The following is a 21,001-nucleotide window of genomic DNA, read 5'->3' on the forward strand; positions in this document are numbered from 1 at the left end:
ACTGTGCAGCACAAACCCAACTAACCCCACACCCAATTCTCCAGGATGATCGCTTCACCCCTCCCCCCACCGCATGGCTAACAGCGGGGATGATTTCTTTTCAGCCACAGGCAAACATCCCAGCAGAAAAGGACACCTCTGAATGTTCCTTTAATAAAATTCCCCTATTTCAACCAGGTGACTATGAATGATATCACTCTCCTGAGGATAACACAGAGAGATAAAGAATGGATGTTGCTTGAATTTCAGCAAACACCGGGACCATACGCTGCCATGCTTTCTTATGCAATGATTCCAAACTATGTGCTACTGGCCTGCTGTGGTAAAGTGTCCAACCATGGAGGACGCAATAAGGCTGCCTCCCAAGTAACCTTTTCCAAAGGCTCTGGGAGTACCTCCAGGACAGGTTCATTGAGATGTCCCTGGAGGATTTCTGCTCCATCCCCAGACACGTTAACAGACTTTTCCACTAGCTGTACTGGCCGCGAATGCATCCCAAGTCTTCAGGGCAAATTATTCATTAAACACGCTTGCTTTTAAACCGTGTATTATATTTACAAAGGTACATGGAGGTGCCTTCTCCGCCTTCAAGGTCCAGGAGTCCGGGTTGGGAGGGTACTGTCTCCAGGGTGATAAACAGTTCCTGGCTGATGGGGAGAATAGTTTCTCCTCTTTCCTGGTGTGTGCTATCTTCAACCTCCCCCTCCTCATCATCTCCCTCATCCCCAAAATCCTCATCCCTGTTGCGAGACTCCCTTGCAGGAGTCCACGTACAGGTGTGGGGTAGTTGTAGGGGCACCCCCTAGATTGCATGCAGCTCATCATGGAAGAGGCATGTCTGGGGCTCTGACCCCAAGCGGGCGTTTGCCTCTTGGGTTTTTTGGTAGGCTTGCCTGAGCTCCTTAAGTTTCACGTGGCACTGCTGCGAGTCCCTGTTATAGCCTCTGTCCTACATGCCCTGGGAGATTTTTTCAAATATTTTGGCATTTCATCTTTTGGAATGGAATTCTGATAGCATGCATTCATCTCCCCATACAGCGATCAGATACAGTACCTCCCGTTTGGTCTATGGTGGAGCTCTTTTGGATACTGTGACTCCGTGGTCACCTCTGCTGATGAGATCTGCACAGTCACCTGTGCTGATCAGCTTGCCATGCTGGCCAAACAGGAAATGAAATTCAAAAGTTCGCGGGGCTTTTCCTGTCCACCTGGCCAGTGCATCCGAGTTGAGAGTGCTGTCCAGAGCAGTCACAATGGAGCACTGTGGGATAGCTCCTGGAGGCCAATACCATCAAATTGTGTCCACACTAACCCAAATTCGACCCAGTGATGTCGATTTCAGTGCTAATCCCCTCGTCAGGGAGGAGTACAGAAATCGATTTTAAGAGCCCATTAAGTTGATAAAAATGGCTTTGTTGTGTGGACAGGTGCAGGGTTACATCGATCTAACGCTACTAAATTCAACCTAAACTCGTAGTGTAGACCAGGGCTAAGATAGTGCTCCAGTCAATGTGGGTGTAACCTCCAGGGTGAACTGCAGTAACCTCAATGCCTCTCTTTCTCTGTGTGCAGTGCTGCTCTCCAGCTCTATCTTGGCTTCCATGCCTCTTAACTACAGCTTGCTCCTGCTGGATGGTTGAGTCCACAGAGATATGCACACTCTCTCCCCCCTATTTTTAACAATCATTCTGGAGTTGATTTTCCAGATGTGTGCCGAACAGAGCAAGCAAAAAGCAGCTGGTATCAATGTACATCTCCTGGCCTAACCATGCTTATGACAGGACTAAATCAGCTACACCTAACTTAGCATGTGACAGCTTTTAGTTCTTGAATGTCCTTTGAGAACCCAACTCCTTTACTGTACCCTAGCCCCACATCCCCCATGTGCTTTGTTTCCACAGGTGATTTGGGTATGACCCAACACCTCTTCTAAATGTTCCTTTGGCACCCAAATAGGTGATGGCCCTGTTAGAGCACCCATACAGCCAGTTGGGTGAGTGTGGCTTTTTGAAAATTCTGAACTCAAACTCTTTCTATGGAGAGTTTTGGATTGAGTACTTGTATCCATAATCTATGAACTCAGGAAAACTCCGGGACTGCAACCCTGGCCTTGTACTAAACACACAAGTTATACTGCATTAACCATAGGGATATAGTGAGAATGGTAAAACCCCTAGTGTGGGTGCAGTTGTACCATATACATATGCTTATCCTGATATAGCTTATTCCTGTCTGAGGAGACTAAGATACATAGAGTCATAGTTTAAGGCCAGAAGGGATCATCTGATCATCCAGTCTGATCCCCTGTATATCACAGGCCATTAAATTTCATCCAGTTCCCTCTGTACTGAGCTTAATAACCTGTGTTTGAATAAAGCACATCTTCGAGAAAGGCATCCAGTCTTGATTTGAAGACACCAAGCAATGGAGAAATCCACCACTTCCCTTGCTACTTTGTTTCAATTGCTAATCACCCTCATTATAAAAAAAATTGTATTTTATTTCTAACTTCAATTTGTTTGGCTTCAGCTTCCTGCCATCGGTTCTTGTTATGACTTTCTCTGCTAGATTAGAGCTCTTTAATACCTGGTATTTTCTTCCTGTGACGGTACTTTGTACAGTGTAAACAAATCACCACTCAGTATTCTTTTTTGATGAACTGAAAAGATTGGGCTGTTTAAGTCTTTCCCTGCAAGGCATTTTGTCCAGCTTTCTGGAACCTTTATACCGGTATAACTGTGTCCACACAAGGAGTTGTCTGGTTTAACTGCAATGATAAAAAAAATCACACCCCTAAACAGCACCTATACCAGCATAAAAACGGTGTTGACCAGCCCTGTGTGCGAACCCATGTCGGAATTCCATTGGGTTTGTTAAGCTAGCAAGGAGATTTGCTATCTTTTGCTAGATCATTTTAGCTGAAGAAAAGGATCCTTGGATTCTCTTTTCACCCATATAATCCTTACCTCATAAATTGTTTGAGTTGAAAAGAGATCTGAGATAACTTTCAGTTGCAGGCTTTAGTAGCAGTTCTTCTATCTTGTACAGTGGTATTAAAAGGGAAAAGCACAAAAAATAATTTTGGAGCCGTTTTATCATCTTTATTCAGAGGAATCCAAAATATATTTACAGTTCTCTGGAAGCATTTGCTGCTGGTTCCCCAGACTTGGTAAAATTACTTGTTAATAAAAATGTGTTTTAATATGCTGGCAGAAAATTGATACCATTTCCAGTCTCTGCCTTGAAACAAATGAAATGTGGGGAGAAATTGAGCTCTCTCATTTCTGAAATGGAAAATGGATTTTTTTAAAGTTCAGATCATTACCAAGTGTAATATTCTTATAATAAGTTTATCACTGACCTTGTACTGTTACTGCTCTGGTTCTAACTTTCTGCAGGAACATATTACTTTTAAAAACAACAAAAAATGGAATAGCCTTTCAAAGTCTTCTGGCCCTCTATGATCCAGATGAACAATATTGCTTAGTAGTTGTTATGAAATTAATTTGTGAGAAAACAGTGCATTGTGTCTGTTGCAATATAAGGTAATATCAACCTCATGGGCTGACTTAGGTGATATCTGTTTAACTAGCTAAGATCCCTTTGAAAAAATGCTGAACCCCCGCCCCCACTGCTGGAATGTTTGGCATTCCTTCTTCATTAACACCCACATTTATCTGGGTGTAATGGCATCAAGCAGGCAACAAATGAACAAAATCACAAATCGTCCTGGTCTGCTCTTTCTCATCTGCTGATAGGAAAGGAAACTCCTAGAGAGGAGGATGGCCTTTCGCTTAATGCACTGGATGAATAAGAACATGAGAATGGCCATACTGGATCAGACCAAAGGTCCATGTAGCCCAGTATCCTGTCTTCTGACAGTGGCCAATGCCAGGTGCCCCAGAGAGAATGAGCAGGTAATCATCAAGTGATCCATCCCCTGTCACCCATTTCCAGCTTCTGGCAAACAGAGGCTAGGGACACCATCCCTGCCCATACTGGCTAATAGCCATTGATGGACCTATCATCCATAAATTTATCTAGTTCTTTTTTAAACCCTATTATAGTCTTGGCTTTCACCACATCCTCTGGCAAGGAGTTCCACAGGTTGACTGTGCGTTGTGTGAAAAAATACTTCCTTTTGTTTGCTTTAAACCTGCCTATTAATATAAACAAAACCTGGGTATTGTTCCGAGCTGTGCCACTGGCTTCCCATCTGACCTTAAGCAAATCATTTAGGGAGAGATTTTCAAATGTCCAGCACCCATAATTGAGGCCAGATTTTTCAAGAGCTCGGCTCTCAGACACACCTGAATAAGGGCCAGATTCTTCAGAAGTCCTCAGCCCTGTGCAGCTCCCAGTTTGACTCTGATGGCTAGATTTTCATAAGAGCTCAGTCAATACCCAATGTGCTGAACTGTTTTGAAAATCTGGCCCCTTACTCTGGAGCTTAAATGGGAGCTGATCTCTTTTAAAAATCTGGCTCATCTCTCGGTGCCTCAGTTATTGAGCTGGAAAATGGGGACACCAACACTTCCTTTGTCTGTTTGTCTATTTAGATCATAAGTGCTTTGGGGACAGGGACACTCTCTTATTCCGTGTATGTACAGCACCTGACACACTGGGTCTTGATCTCCATCTGGACCTCTAGCACTACTGTAAGAATAGAATTTTTTCCTTCTTAGCTAATCCTTTCATAGAGACATACTCCTTGTGGCACTGTAATATCAGTATAGATAAAAACACTATTACAACATACTGTGTAAGAAACAGAGGAGGTGATGAGCATCATTGTTGAGTGGGGAATAAATGGTGGCATTCTCATTTCATGTTCACCTCTAGCTGTTGTGTTAATATTGTAATACTAGTGCAATAGCATTGGACAATATAGTCTTCAGCTACTATGAGAAAATAACACTATGTGAGGCCAGCAGAATCCTAGCTACAGCGATTAAAATATTTCCCTATTATGGTGTCCAAATACAGGGTCTCTCTTACCACCTATGCAAGACTATCTATGGAAGATTATTACGAGCTATGAAAAATCGATACCCTCTGTCTTATCTGTCTACACAAAAGCTTATCAACAGAATTGTTGAGGAACTGGAATTTCCATTCCATGGGGCGTTCTGACATTTTGGGGAAAAAAGTTATTTCAACTCAGGACAAAAAACCTGAAATTTCCCACAAAATGAAAATTTTGGAAAAAAATTCATTTGGGGTCAATCAAACTGCTTTATTTTGATTTCAACTTTTTTCAAAAACATTTTGAATACATTTTTGAAATGAAAAATAGTTTTGAAATGAAAGTTTGAAATGTTCCGTTCTGAAAATGTTGAATGGACACTTTTAAAACAGATTTGATTTTTTTTAAACTAAATTTTGTCAGAATCAACATGTTGCTGCAGCGAGTTTTGATTATGATGAAATGGCATTTTTCCAACAGAGAAACATTCCATTTGCAACATATTTGACCAGCTCTACTTAATAATTTGTAGAGGTTAAATTAAATAACATCAAAAAATCATGATTAAAAATCATGATTAAAAATCATGGAGCAGGTCCTCAAAGAATCAATCCTGAAGCACTTGCATGAGAGGAAAGTGATCAGGAACAGCCAGCATGGATTCACCAAGGGAAGGTCATGCCTGACTAATCTAATTGCCTTTTATGATGAGATTACTGGTTCTGTGGATGAAGGGAAAGCAGTGGATGTATTGTTTCTTGACTTTAGCAAAGCTTTTGACACGGTCTCCCACAGTATTCTTGTCAGCAAGTTAAGGAAGTATGGGCTGGATGAATGCACTACAAGGTGGGTAGAAAGCTGGCTAGATTGTCGGGCTCAACGGGTAGTGATCAATGGCTCCATATCTAGTTGGCAGCCGGTATCAAGTGGAGTACCCCAAGGGTCGGTCCTGGGGCCAGTTTTGTTCAATATCTTCATAAATGATCTGGAGGATGGTGTGGATTGCACTCTCAGCAAATTTGCGGATGATACTAAACTGGGAGGAGTGGTAGATACGCTGGAGGGGAGGGATAGAATACAGAAAGACCTAGACAAATTGGAGGATTGGGCCAAAAGAAATCTGATGAGGTTCAATAAGGATAAGTGCAGGGTCCTGCACTTAGGACGGAAGAACCCAATGCACAGCTACAGACTAGGGACCGAATGGCTAGGCAGCAGTTCTGCGGAAAAGGACCTAGGGGTGACAGTGGACGAGAAGCTGGATATGAGTCAGCAGTGTGCCCTTGTTGCCAAGAAGGCCAATGGCATTTTGGGATGTATAAGTAGGGGCATAGCGAGCAGATCGAGGGACGTGATCGTTCCCCTCTATTCGACATTGGTGAGGCCTCATCTGGAGTACTGTGTCCAGTTTTGGGCCCCACACTTCAAGAAGGATGTGGATAAATTGGAGAGAGTCCAGCGAAGGGCAACAAAAATGATTAGGGGACTGGAACACATGAGTTATGAGGAGAGGCTGAGGGAGCTGGGATTGTTTAGCCTGCAGAAGAGAAGAATGAGGGGGGATTTGATAGCTGCTTTCAACTACCTGAAAGGGGGTTCCAAAGAGGATGGCTCTAGACTGTTCTCAATGGTAGCAGATGACAGAACGAGGAGTAATGGTCTCAAGTTGCAGTGGGGGAGGTTTAGATTGGATATTAGGAAAAACTTTTTCACTAAGAGGGTGGTGAAACACTGGAATGCGTTACCTAGGGAGGTGGTAGAATCTCCTTCCTTAGAGGTTTTTAAGGTCAGGCTTGACAAAGCCCTGGCTGGGATGATTTAACTGGGAATTGGCCCTGCTTTGAGCAGGGGGTTGGACTAGATGACCTTCTGGGGTCCCTTCCAACCCTGATATTCTATGATTCTATGATTCTATGATCAGTTAATATTTAAGTACTTTCTGGAAAGAATAGATTAAAATGGCAGCATTTGATGTGAATGGTGCAGAACAGAAGAAATTAACGAAGTCAGTAAGCATCAAAGGAAGGATTTACTTTTAAGGAATCCACTCCAGCATAGAATGAGCGGGGATGGGGGCTTTAGAGCTGTGATGAGACAGACTATTTATTGAGTTAGAGGAAAAGCTGGTTTTTCTGTTGGTAGGCTTATAGTCTTACATGAGACAAATATTTGGCTAAAGGTTGTAAAAAGCAAAGGTTTGGGCTGAAGGTTGAAACACCTCTAAATAACATCAACCCCTTTCCTGACCGAGAGAGAAATGGGAAGGATAGAGATTTGGCTAAGTATTGCAGGAAGACACTTGTAGAAAGAGGATTTTGAGTTTGGCTGACATTGGTTTGGATTAAAACAAGTACTGCATTTGGGAAGTGGCTCAGGATAAGAACCACCTGCTCCTGTACTGATATTTGTATCAGTTCATCTCTAAGCAGGGACAAAAGCTGGGCCTGGATCCATCAGGAGCTCAGCCCACATTGAATTCCTTACAGGGTTGGGGCTTGAGACTCCCCTGCCTGGCAGCCATGACTGCTCTTCAATAAGGGCCTGATCCAGCAGCCATCGAACAGGATTCCCATTGACCTCAGCAGGCCATGGATTGGCTTTAAGGGCCCAATCCTGTACCCACTTACTACTCTGGGTATAATGAAGTCAATGGGCGTACTCACAGCTGTAAGCACCAAGGGCTTGATTCAAAATCTATTGAGGGCAATGGGAGCTGGTGAGCTTTGGCTCAGACCCTAAGTCTTGTGGTGTTTGTAGTACGGCATGCTAACGCACCATGCAGCAGCCTGCACATTTGCTTTTGCAACCAAATGGGTGTGTAGGTGACACATCTAGGATACAAGTGGGAGACTAAAATGTTTTGCCTCAACCTCAGCTGCATTTGACTGATACGCTGAGGGAAGGGCGTGGAGAAGGGAGGTTTCTTTTTAGGCTGAAATACTTAATTTACGGATTTCTTGAAACTTGATTTTCATACTTAAAATTAGCGAAGTGCAAAAATCCCCAATTAAAATAAGTGAATTTTTTATTAAAATATTAGTCAATGTTAAGACTGATGCCTGTGTTCTCTTTACTCTATGAATCTGTTTGTGACATGACTTGGGGGCAGTATGTAGGGCCCATCAAAACTTAGACTGATGCTATCTTCCTTAAGACCCTGTATGAATTGGCTATTGCCTTAGTCCATTCTTGCAATGGCAGCCACTGTAGTGCTGAATGTAGTGGCAACAGACAGGTGGGCTTTGGTGTTCTGCAATAATATTATAATTATTAATTTTTTCTGTGTGAAATTGTAATGTGTTTGGTTTCCATTTTAAAGGTGAAAACATCAATAAATCAATCCTGAAAGATTCTACTCCAGTCAAGAGGACAGTGCTGACATTTAGAGACAGGGGGAATGTAAGGTAAGTGAGCTCTTTTTTTTCTTCATGTGTTAAGCTGAATGAAAAGAAAAAGTAATAATTGCAGGCTTTATATTAACTATGTCAAGTGTTTTCCAGTGCACCTATTGGAAACACTGATCTTCCAGTTGACTGGAAGCATTTCAGCACAGGATCACAATGTTACGCTCTAGCACAGAGGGAGCGTTCACCTTCCAGGGGATGGACTGTGATTTAACAATCTGCGTGGGGTAAGAGGCACTGCCTCCTGAGCAGCCCAGGCAATCAGCTGTGACTCTGAAGGTCACAATTCATTTTCTAGTGGCCCCACTTGCTCCAGGAAGGAAGTAACTCGCTAATCATAGCAGGTTATTTCTCCCACCGCTCTGGCCAGGGTGGTGTGGAGTCAAGGCTTTACTCACTCCCTGTGTGGGAGTAGGGGCCCTGCAGAGGCTGCTTTCCCTGTGGGAGCTACTGGGTACCTGGCCTGTGCAAGGAAGTGAGTGAATGTCTTATACCTGCTTACCATGTGGGTACAGGAGACAAGCTGAGAATTCTACCTTGACTGCCTCAGTTGCTTACATGCCACGTTGCTGGCTGAGGTATAGTAGCTAGAAAGAGGGTGACATTTGCCATGGCAGTGTGTATCTGTGGATGACTGCAAACCTATGGCCTAGCAGGAATGCATGATGGTGGCATTTGTCTGGCCAAAAGGCTGCCTCCTCTAGAAGTCCCAGAGGGCCTGACCCAGAGCCCACTGAAGTCAATGGGAGTCTTTCTCCTGACCTCAGTAGGCCTTTCATCAGGTGCAGAGATAGAGAGATTGTTCACTCTACAGGTTGTCTGTGACTTCCTGGAGAGGAGCATGGACCAGGAGGAAACAGGGATGTGTACTGACACATGCATAAGCAGCTGCATGGACCAAGTAATGATGATGGCTACCTTGTTTGCCCTGTCCCTCATCCATACCTATTTATTTGTTTCATCTACATGTTGCATCTTCTCCTTAACTCAGCGTGTAAGCAGGGACTGTCTCTTGTCTGATGTCTACCCAGTGCCCAGCACACTGGGGTCCTGATCCTTAACTAGGGCCTCTAGGTGCTAATGGAGTCCTACATAGCAGCCCCCTGTGCAAGTTCTTGTCCTTCTTTCCAGGAACAGACCGCATGTGGCCCTGCATGGTGACAGCTTCAGGCAGACCACAGTGCAGATTAACTGTGTTTTTGGTTTTTGCAGCTGATACTTATTCATTTAATATTTGTTAATATCAAAAGAAATTATTATTAAAGGTCACCTGTCCTAAGTGCTAGGTGCCCCATGTCCTAGTTTATGTAAACAAACAAAGAAAGTTAATCCCCCAGCTCACCCCCAGCCTCGCAGCATTCTCTGAAAGGCAACAAGCCAGGGTGCTGGAGCTTGTTCCAGAACACAAGGCCTCTCATGGGGGAACACTCTACTGCCAGTTCCCCCTCTGCTTTACATTCATGGGGATCCCACTCCAATGCCTCTGCTGATAGTAGCTGTGGCTGTGTGGCAGGGGAAGACATGGTCCCTTGTGAGTCTATTTATGGGGAGAAGGGTGAAAGCTAGTGGAATCGGTCAGCGAATTCAGCAACACAAACCCTCTTTAACCACTGGTGTACACCATTCTTATATATTAAATTTTAGTGAATTGTTTTTTGCTGCTAAAAAAAAAGTATGATAAAGTAAAATAAAAAATTCTGCCACTTACCCCTTGAAACCCTTTCACGTACCACCAGGGGTATGCATACCACACTTTGGAAAACACTTATCTATATTAATACACAAGTGAATTGACCTGGATACACTCTAGCATGACTTGGTCTGCCAGTGTCACAACTCCGCCCTCTCACCCAGGTCAGGTGTGAACAAGGAGTTAATGCCTTTCTGGCTGGCAGAAGTAGTACCCTGGCCACAGGGAAGTATGCCACTTTCCCTGCATTAGCCATAATTTACCCAGTAGTTAGGGGATTAGCTTAGAATGGGTTAATTTCCAAGTATCATTTCTATTTGAAACAAGCCAGCCAAATGTAGAAATAATCCCTGGCAGAACCCTGTGCAAACTTGTAATGCATGACATTTAAATAAAGAAATTTCCCTTAAAATATCCCTTGAGCTGAGAGAGGTCATGCCTTGAAGTGATAACTAATGTAGCTGACTGGAAGAGCTTCCAGGGGGGTGGGGGGGGGGGAAGTGTGGGGAGCGTGTGGAGACTGAGCCTTGGCAGCAGTATAATAGTGCTTGTATGCCTCTGCTCTCAAGGCTGACCAGCACTGATTGCGTTCATGATGAATCATTCCTCCTGGTCTCTCATGACTCAGCCTGCAGCAGATCTCATTGTGATTCAGTCGCCAGCTCCCACAACCAAGACGGGAACGTTAAATTCTGTTTAAAATATTCAGCCTAAGCAGCAAAGATAATTTTTGAGGTGACGTTCTTGCCTTTTTGAATCAAAGTCACCCAGAGAAGTGGAAGGATAACTGCACTTTATGACAGGCAGACGCAGAATGTGGTTTAATTAAATATGTAACACCAGGCAGACACTAGCAGCCAAAATAGGATTTAAAAGGAAAGCTGTCACCTTCCCACAGTGGCACCAATCTTGCTGGCCACACTTGGTGTAAATTTCCATTGATGTGCTGGGTAGCCAGACTTGACCTATGTGTAGCAGTTGTAAGTGCCCAGAGGCAACATGTATGGGATTAATTTATTTGGTGTCTTTCATAATGTAGCAAACTTTATTTTTATCTTGACACTTTCCTTTGACCTATGTATCTGGCTAATCTACAGTATTTCTAAGGCACCTATGCTCTTGGGTTCTAAGCCTTTGTCCTGTGAACAGTTACTGTATATGCTTAATTTTAAGTACCTGAGACTACTCTTGAGTTTAAAGCCGAACATGTGTGTGAACATGTCCTGGATCAAGGCCTACGTATGTCTAGCGTTAGAATATTTCCTTTCCTGGGTTACTAAAGGTATTCGAAAAGCAAATGAGATTTTTAATGCTTAGTGCTCTTTGTTAGCACTTTGCAATTGCCTAGGTGAGGAGAACGGGAGCTAAGCAGTCAAGTGTCCTTACTGGGCTGGTTTCAGAGTAACAGCCGTGTTAGTCTGTCTTTGCAAAAAGAAAAGGAGTACTTGTGGCACCTTAGAGACTAACCAGTTTATTTGAGCATGAGCTTTCGTGAGCTACAGCTCACTTCATCGGATGCAACAAGTACTCCTTTTCTTTTTACTGGGCTGTGCTCACTAGGGATCAGGGCTCCAAGACATCAGGGAATGTTTGTATTTCTTTTCTTTTCAATCACGGACCCCTTCCCAGCCATTCTATGTTATAACATCGTGCTGGGCTGAATTGCTGGGAGCATTGAAGCATCATTTGCTGATCTTAAGCGGGGAGCAGGCGGCCAGCCACCATCTTTCCCCTTTTCAGAGTAACAGCCGTGTTAGTCTATATTCGCAAAAAGAAAAGGAGTACTTGTGGCACCTTAGAGACTAACCAATTTATTTGAGCATGAGCTTTCGTGAGCTACAGCTCACTTCATCGGATGCATACCGTGGAAACTGCAGTAGACATTATATACACACAGAGACCATGAAACAATACCTCCTCCCACCCCACTGTCCTGCTGGTAATAGCTTATCTAAAGTGATCATCAAGTTGGGCCATTTCCAGCACAAATCCAGGTTTTACCAGCAGGACAGTGGGGTGGGAGGAGGTATTTGTTTCATGGTCTCTGTGTGTATATAATGACAAGCTGTAACCTTGGGAATTTAATACAAGCCTGGAGTGGCCAGTATTAATTTTTAAAATCCTTGCAGGCCCCCACCTTCTGAACTCGAAGTGCCAGAATGGGGAATCAGCCCAGACAGCAGGGGACAGAAACAACCTACACGGCAGGGGCACAAACCCGTTCAAGCAAGAGCAGTGGGAGAGGCAGCTGTGTTGGCGTTTAATATTTCCATTTCGTTTTGAAAGGATGATCTTCAACGGTTTTGAACAAATGTATATTAATAAAAAAAAATCATAAGCTTTAAAAAAGACAGAGTTGCCAGTTACATCTTCTGTCCCTGAGAGCAAAGTTTCTTTCAAAGGCTGTGAGGAAAGTTATTGCAGAAACATTTAAAGTCAGTGAATTAACAGTTAAAGAAATCAAATTGACTTGCTGTAAGAAATAGGTAAGTGAGAATCAGAGCAGCTTTTCATTTTGACTAGGATGATGGCAAGCCCTTTTTTTAATTCAAGCTCTTTGGATAAATTCAAAGTCTGTATGCAAATCAGGCTTTTTTGTCAGTTCTTGAGTCCCATACCTTGCTTTTTGAATGGGAACCTACCTTGAGCCATCTGTGCAAGGACTTTTGCCACTAGGCATGCTGTATGACTACCGTGCTCATCACTGTAGTATTTGTGTGCCCCCCCGGCAATGCATTAAGCCACATGACTGCTACATGTTATCTGATCCTACAAGTGGCTGAGTATCCTTATCTCCTACTGACTTCATTAGAAATGGTGAGTGCTCATCATCTTACAGGACTGGGCCTTTTGGTCCTGATCCAGCATGACTTTAAGCGTCTGACTAGTCCCAATGTGGTCATGTTACACCTGCGTGGATGTGCATTGCTGGAGTGGGGCCACAGGTTGTTGTCTGTTTGAAGCAAAGACCTTGTCCTTATGTTGGTTTCTGAAGCACCCAGTTGGTGCTATATATGCAATTAATAAATACAAATAGTGGTTTGTGTCATTAAACTCAGGGGCAGCTGAGTCATGTTCTAATGTGTGCTAATGCCCAGCCTGTGAGGATGGCCAACTGTGTTAGAACACAATTTGCCCAAAGCTGGGTTTACCTGGATTGAAAAAATCTGCCCGAAAAAAATAGAACTTCTTTTTGTTTTTTAACCCGCTTATAACAGTTTGGCCTCATCCACACAGACTAAGCCATTTTAGAACATGGACTTGCTGCAAATGACTTGAGCAAATCACTGTGTAGTTTGCAATGGGCATCTTAAGTTTTTATTACTGGAAATGACTTCCAGACAGTTAGGGTCTTCACTTCTTCTGAGTCTGCTCCTCAGTTTGTGGGAGGCAGTGATAAACCTTCTGGAGCTCAGATCCTCAGCTGGCATAAATTACAGTAATACCATTGATGTCAAAGGAGCTGCCCCAGTTATCTTCTGTTGAGAATTTGGTCCCCACAGCCTTCAATGGGGGCAAATGAAATCATACTAGTATTTCTACCTATGTCTCAGTCTCACACCTGCTGCTTCAGTAGTGCTGCTTTCTGGAAGCAGTGGAACCTCTTTCCTTTACTCTTTGAAATGGAAGTATTCTCTCTTGTTTCCATAGTTGAAAAGCATGCCAGAAATAATGCAAGTGTGGGGCCGGGGTGGCAGAGTCTCTGGACTGTAGTTGCATTCTAAACTAGTGGGGCAGTAGTCACTTATAAATGAAATGTGCACAGAGTTGGTGTCTGACCTAAAGAAAAATAAAGATATTTGTAATGTATCCACTTTGATGACCTAATAATCGGCAGCAGCCATCTGTATCTTGTGGATGTGTTTGATGATGAGCACAGGATTCAAACTCAGATTCTTGTTGCAGACTGGAGATGCATGTATTATAGTGGTCATGATGAACAGGGTAGCAAGCTATATATTGTTACTGAAGTCCTATTGATAGCTCCACAAGATGGCTCTACAAGATGGATGGCTCCACAAGAGTACTGGGATATCTGGAATATGAAAAATCTGAGAGATATAGCATGTCCAAATGATTTTGATATAATACACTGGGAATACCATGTTTGAATACATTTAGAATCTGCTATTAGCTCTTCTAATTCAGAAATAATGTACCATGAAGTCATCATTTCTTTGTCTGAGTTCTTAGGAAGTCACGTATTAGTTTATGCATCATTACAGCTGAATTACTGTGACTTATAAAGTTTTACAATAAATATATTTTAATGGAGTTACATTTAGAGAAGTTTCAAATGATACCATGTCAGTTCAGGTAGCTCTGAATGCAGGATTGTTGATTAACATGTGGGTAGGGTAGATATTTTGGTATGGTAACTATAGTTTAAACCCACATGTGGCTCGATGGATTTTTACAATGACGGTAGCTCTTGGTATTAGGGAATATTTTAAACTATGTGAATATATTTGCACTGAATTTAGGGAAATGTTTGGCTAGTCTGGGATTTTAAAAGGGATTCCATGCACAATTCCCACTGAATTTCCCACTGCTTTTGTGCAGGATGGTGCTGAATTTATCTAGTTATTAATTACCATAGTGATGCTTGGAGTCCCCTCTTAGGGACCAGGGCCCGATTTTGCTCAATACTGTACATGAATATTTTAAAGAAGGAGCCAGTCCCACAATCTATCCTGCAATTGGGATGGGCTTCAATGGGGGCTCGGGGGGGTGGGGGGGAGGGGCTCTGACTTTGTGGAGCCTAGGCCCATGGTGAGATACAACAGACTAGATGGAGAAAAAGGTAACAGGTGGAAGGAGGAGGACAGGGTAACAGTGACATGAGCATGTTCAGTGTACTCGGCAGCCGTGTCAGCAGACCTGCTGCCTCACCATTGTGCCAGGTGTTATGTAGGCATCCTAGCCTATAACCTGGTCCGAAGCCACCAGCCATGAAGGTTCTTAGAAAACAAAGAACAAATTAAGGTATTAATATGGGTGGTAGTGAGTTTTTTTAATTAGTGGTCCAACAACAACGGTTTCAACCACCTACTCTGGAAGTATTGATACTTTTCAGCTGTCTAAGAATCTTCTGATGCCCTTAGGAGTTCTCTTCAAAGCCTATGTGATTTAATTAGGACTAGGTCAGTTAAAGCAGAGCTGGGTAGTAGTTACCAATTCCTGATTTGTCTTTGTTCCCTCTAGTACTCCTGCACTCACCGCTTCTTTCGCCCATTGCCCTAATGGAGCCGCAGTGGCTGTTGTTCTCTGTTGCCTTCTCTATTCCATTCACAAGGCATGCACGCTCTCTGTAATATAATCAATAGCCTAAGAGCTGAATGCCCTCCGCAGTCTCGGTTTGAGTTGTCGCTCCATGCTGCCATAACAGCACTGCTTCATCTCAAGAAAAACATTGGTGTTGATCCACCTGAATATACCCTGTCCTCTTCCTACTCTTGTGTTTTTATTCATGGCTCCTGGCAAGGAACTGATATGCTATTTCACTCAGCAGAGTTATTCATATACAAAGATAGATGGTAAGATTGAAAGCAAGTCTGAATTCATCAAAGTGGAAGACAAGACAACAAATTTTCAGCAAAATACCACTGACATTTATGCTAAAAGGGGGAAAAAACACCGGTATCTGACATTTAAAAATAATGCCCCATGTAAACACTAAACACGTTTTTAAGGTCACCAAGAAGCTTTGACTAAAGTTCTCTTTCTTCTTCTTAACTATATAATCAGTAAGGATATACTTCCCACAACTCCCGCTTTACGTGTGAAAGTGAACAGTGACTGTGGAAAAGGTAATGCTGCATTAAAAGAGCTCAAGTGATCTGCAGCTTCTTGGCACAGGGAGTAGTGCATCACATTTAATTCCTTTGGTGCTTATTTTAATAACATTAATCATGATGAACTCTTTAGTCATTAAAGGGGATGAAATATGCAATGCCATGGGAACCGCTTTGCAATTTAACTTATAATTTATCACCACATTGTTGTGATGAACATTTTTTTTTAAAGAAATAATTGCTTCATATCAGGCAGGTTCACCCATGGAGTGTTGGTTTCATTCTGAAACTTTGCATAATATTCATAATCGGAAATCGATGCATAATTCATTTTTTTTTAAAATTTAGTAAGAATGAAAACTCAGGCTATAGGCCTGGACTATTAAAATTACGTACAAAGAGAAGTTAGAAAAAGGAGATTTCGCTTATAAAATATGCCGATCTCAGTCCTTTTGCCTCCCTTTGTCCTGACGACCCCTTCATAGATTTGTAAGGTGAAACCTCCGCTCTATTGTTGCCAGTGGAAGTTTTGCCATTCACTTCAATAGAGCCAGAATTTTACTTGTAGATTTTAAAGTTCAGAAGGGGACTCCTGTGATATCAGCCATAACTCAAGCTGTAGAATGTCACCCTGTAATTCTTGTATTCGACCCAATAACTTGTGTGGCCGAATTAGAGCATCTCTCTTCGAAAGACAACTAATTTTGATTGAAAGTGATGGACAACCCACCACATCCCTATATGCAGCAATCAAAAACCAAAAAGGCATTAAACTGTATTAAAAAGTACCCATAATGCAGTTTATATAAATTGATGGGACAACTTCATCTTGAAAATGGTGTTCAGTGTGGCTGGGATATTCGAAAGTGCCTTAGACACTTAGGAGCAAAAGTGCCATTGAAACCCAGTTGTCAGAGTGCTGTGGAACTAGGTCTAACCTTGGATTGCATGAAATTTTTGTTCTTCCCTATGTACTCATCAAATCTTAATGCATTATGGGAGTGTAGTCTGAACAAAGACAGTTTTCCAGGAAATTGAGGTCTGTAGCTAAGACATTGTGCTGTTGCTTTGAAAGCATTGACAAAACTCCCCCTGACTTCAGTGGTGCAGGACTGGACCTCTCACCCCAAGGCTGCATAAAATTATTATAGATTTCATCCAGTTTAAAATGGACCATTCATGGGGTGTACCAAATAATATCTCAGTAAACCATGGCAGGATCTTATAGATACATGGCCCTGATGTCCCTTGAACATGATAGTGATGTTGATTATTTGCTCCTTGCAATTTTAAGAGGCATGCTACAGCGCCTGATTCAAAGCCCACTGAGGTGTGTGGGATTCTCTGGATTGACTTCAGTGGGCTTTGGATCAGGCCCCTCTTAGAACTAACTTGAACTGGATTTCAGGGAATGGTTGAAGAATCTTTAGTCTGTTAGTTTACTAATTCATTTGAGATTGGAGTTATTAATGTTCGATTCAATGGTTAATTTACTGAAACCATCTAACAACCTGGTGCATATTAAGATGACAGTTATGAATTTCAAGGCAAGTTCTATAACATTATAAGAGTTTTTTATAGTGCTTCCATCAGAGGCTCTCAAGGTACATCACACATTTTACCAGCCTCTCACACTCAGGGGAATGCAGGGACTGCAGCTGTCCTCAGTCCCTGCTAGGAGTATGATCCTGGAGGAGCCACTTTTTTTTTTGTCCTTTATCCTCCACACTTGTGGACAAACATGGCGCTGGACACAGGCTGACTGTAAATGAATTGCCCAGGGTAACACAGTGAGTCTGTGGCAAAACCAGGAATACTATTGATTTTGATTGCAAAGGTTCCCAAACAGGGATCAGAACCTCATTCTACTAGCAACCAGAACTGAATGAATAATTGATTTTTTTGGTCTGGTGGCCTAATCGAAAAATGCCTCCAAAAATCAGTTAATTTGGAAGCCAAACTGCTTTTTTCCCTCTCACCAAAACAAAACATTTAATTAGGGCAAATTAAATGTTTCAGACATTGTTTCATTTCAAACATTGTTAATTTGAAAACATTATGATATTTCCAAAAAAAATAATTCCGTTTTTATCTGCTGAAACTATTTGCCAAATTTGATTTGAATTCACAAATAGTTTTGGTGCCACCCATAAATACACATTTCTGAGAATTTACTGTTACCCATTTTAGGGCTCTCCCCCATCTCCCCCCTGCCCATCCCCAGCAACCCTCCCTTTTGGGTACTCAGGAAGTAAGGGACTCAACTTTACCCCTACATGGGCTCAGGGCTCCGTGGATCTGTGGGACCTTTTCCCAGTGAACAAGCCTCACACAGCTATATCCTTAGACCTCTATTTAATTAAGAATTTATCAACAGAGAACACATGCTAAGCATACAATGCTGACCACTCCTAATAAGGCAGATATACTTTTCTTGATGGCCAGTCAAGAGTAGACCATCTGGTAACTCCAACTTCTGCACAGTATGGTCAGCAAGATGCTGGGGTCTTGGGCTGTGTCTCAGATTAGATTCCAAAGAGCTTCACATTTTACACACATTAGATAGGTAAAACCACTACTACTTTAGCTATGCTTTAACCTATCACATTTCTAAGAACCTTCAAACAACACATCTTAACCAATCACATGCAAGTTCCCCTGTGTCTTATGTTTATCTATTACTTAACGTATTACAGTTTATCCCTGTGGCTTTGTTTTTCCAGATGGTCAGCACAGGACATTTTCCAAGGTTGATCTAGTGCTAGTTTATGGCTTGTTCTTCTTGGCTTTCTCGGAACCCTTCCGAAAATTCCTTACCGTTAGCTTATCTTTCCTTGTGACTGTTGGTGAGCGCACTCCTGAGCTGGGAGTGCTTTATCAGCAGTGGAACGTTTTGTTTTTAGTGATGTAGTGAATGTTGTTTGGTAATAGATTGAGTCAGGGATGGGTAAATTGTCACGGCTACATTACTGTTGCCTGAAAAAATTTCGCCCAGTTCTATTAGCAACCACCACCGTGACAGTCTCTGCCCCAGAGAGCTCACAGTCTAGAAATGGGTCTAATTTCCATGTCTAGCCAATAGAGCTTGCTTCTTTCTTTCTATGAACCATAGTGTATGTATCCTTCAGCTACTGGCTACTCAGGATGCTAAAAACATAGCTCATTGTTAGCTACCATTGCAGTGACAACACAGGTAACACAATTCTATTGTGACCAGCAGGTGGATGTCTTGTACTAGACAGAGACTAGAGAATGTTTGTCCTTCCTCCCCACTGCATTTAGCCAGTTCTAAGTGCTATTAGGCAGGATAAAAGAATGCCTGTTCTGCTCAGCCAAATACTAGTGTGCCACTTTTTTTTAGAGTGTTCTTCACTCCCCCGTTCATGCATGGGGAATGCCATATTTTCATTCTATTTATTAAAGGAATCTCAAAGAATTTATTAAACCAATGTAAAAATACCATCAGTTCCAGCTTTTTTTTTTTTTTTGGTTGTTACATATTGTCGTTGCAGTGACCCTCAGAGGCACAGATCGGGACGCGCATTGTGCTAAACGTTGTACACATGTCACTGAAAAAAAACAGGCTCTGCCCCTAAACACTTACAATATTAGCATCTGATGAGACAACAGGCGAAGACAGGGCAAGGTGATAGTGAAACAGACATGATTCACACAGTCAGCGATCTCACCACACCAGCTGCCATGGGCTTTTCAAGTGTTTTCTAAGTATCACAGGAACGATGAGTAATTTGCTCTATGAATTGATGGCTTGAATGTGGTTTATAAACGGCTAGACATCTCTCCTCCATCTCTCCTTAGTAGAGATTGGATAGCTTGTTTTAACGTACTCGCTTCCGGAAGAGCTTGCAGATGGAATTCCTGCTGTGAATGAGAACTTATATGTAGAACCCTGCTTTCAAAAGCAGCATCACTTGCCCCATAACCTCAGTCGTGCAGAACACAATGCCATCCACAGCCTCAGAAAAAACTCTGACATCATAATCAAAAAGGCTGACAAAGGAGGTGCTGTCGTCATCATGAATAGGTCGGAATAGGTTGGGGGGAGGGGATAGCTCAGTGGTTTGAGCATTGGCCTGCTAAACCCAGGGTTGTGAGTTCAATCCTTGAGGGGGCCATTTAGGGATCTGGGGCAAAAAAAAAAAATTGGGGATTGTGCCTGCTTTGAGCAGGGGGTTGGATTAGATGATCTCCTGAGGTCCCTTCCAACCCTGATATTCTATGATTCTATGAATATGAACAAGAGGCTGCTAGGCAGCTCTCCAACACCACATTCTACAAGCCATTACCCTCTGATCCCACTAAGGGTTTCCAAATGAAACTACACCATCTGCTCAAGAAAAAGCACAAGAACAAATCTGCACAGACACACCCCTAGAACCCTGACCAGGGGTATACTATCTGCTACCCAAGATCCGTAAACCTGGAAATTCTGGACACCCCATCATCTCAGGCATTGGCACCCTGACAGCAGGACTGTCTGGCTATGTAGACTCCTTCCTCAGGCCCTATGCTACCAGCACTCCCAGCTATCTTCGAGACACCACTGATTTCCTGAGGAAACTGCAATCCACCAGTGATCTTCCTGAAAACACCATCCTAGCCACTGTGGATGTAGAAGCCCTCTACACCAACATTCCACACAAAGATGGACTACAAGCCGTCAGGAACAGTATCCCCGATAATGTCAAGGCAAACCTGGTGGCTGAACTTTGTGACTTTGTCCTCACCCATAACTATTTCACATTTGGGGACAACGTATACCTTCAAATCAGTGGCACTGCTATGGGTACCTGCATGGCCCCACAGTATGGCAATATTTTTATGGCTGACTTAGAACAATGCTTCCTCAGCTCTTGTCCCCTAATGCCCCTACTCTATTTGCGCTACATTGATTACATCTTCATCATCTGGATGCACGGAAAAGAAGCCCTTGAGGAATTCTACCATCCCACCATCAACCTCAGCCTGGACCAGTCCACAAAAGAGATTCACTTCTTGGACACTACGGTGCTAATAAGCGATGGTAACATAAACACCACCCTATACCGGAAACCTACTGACCGCTATACTTACCTATATGCCTCCAGCTTTCATCCGGACCACACCACATGATCCATTGTCTACA

General features: G+C 42.8%; 1 long non-coding RNA gene across 1 annotated transcript in view; it reads left to right on the plus strand.

Annotated features, from left to right (window-relative positions):
• The window catches only part of LOC311526668, a 120,478-nt gene that overhangs the window by 30,094 nt on the left and 69,383 nt on the right, over positions 1-21,001 (plus strand). Inside the window, exon 2 of the long non-coding RNA XR_014713088.1 lies at positions 8,286-8,370. This is a non-coding gene — a long non-coding RNA (uncharacterized lncRNA). The remainder of the gene's footprint in view (positions 1-8,285; positions 8,371-21,001) is intronic.

Source organism: Lepidochelys olivacea (assembly GCF_965140295.1).
Source record: "Lepidochelys olivacea isolate rLepOli2 genome assembly, chromosome: 9".
NCBI classification, from domain to species: Eukaryota; Metazoa; Chordata; order Testudines; family Cheloniidae; genus Lepidochelys; species Lepidochelys olivacea.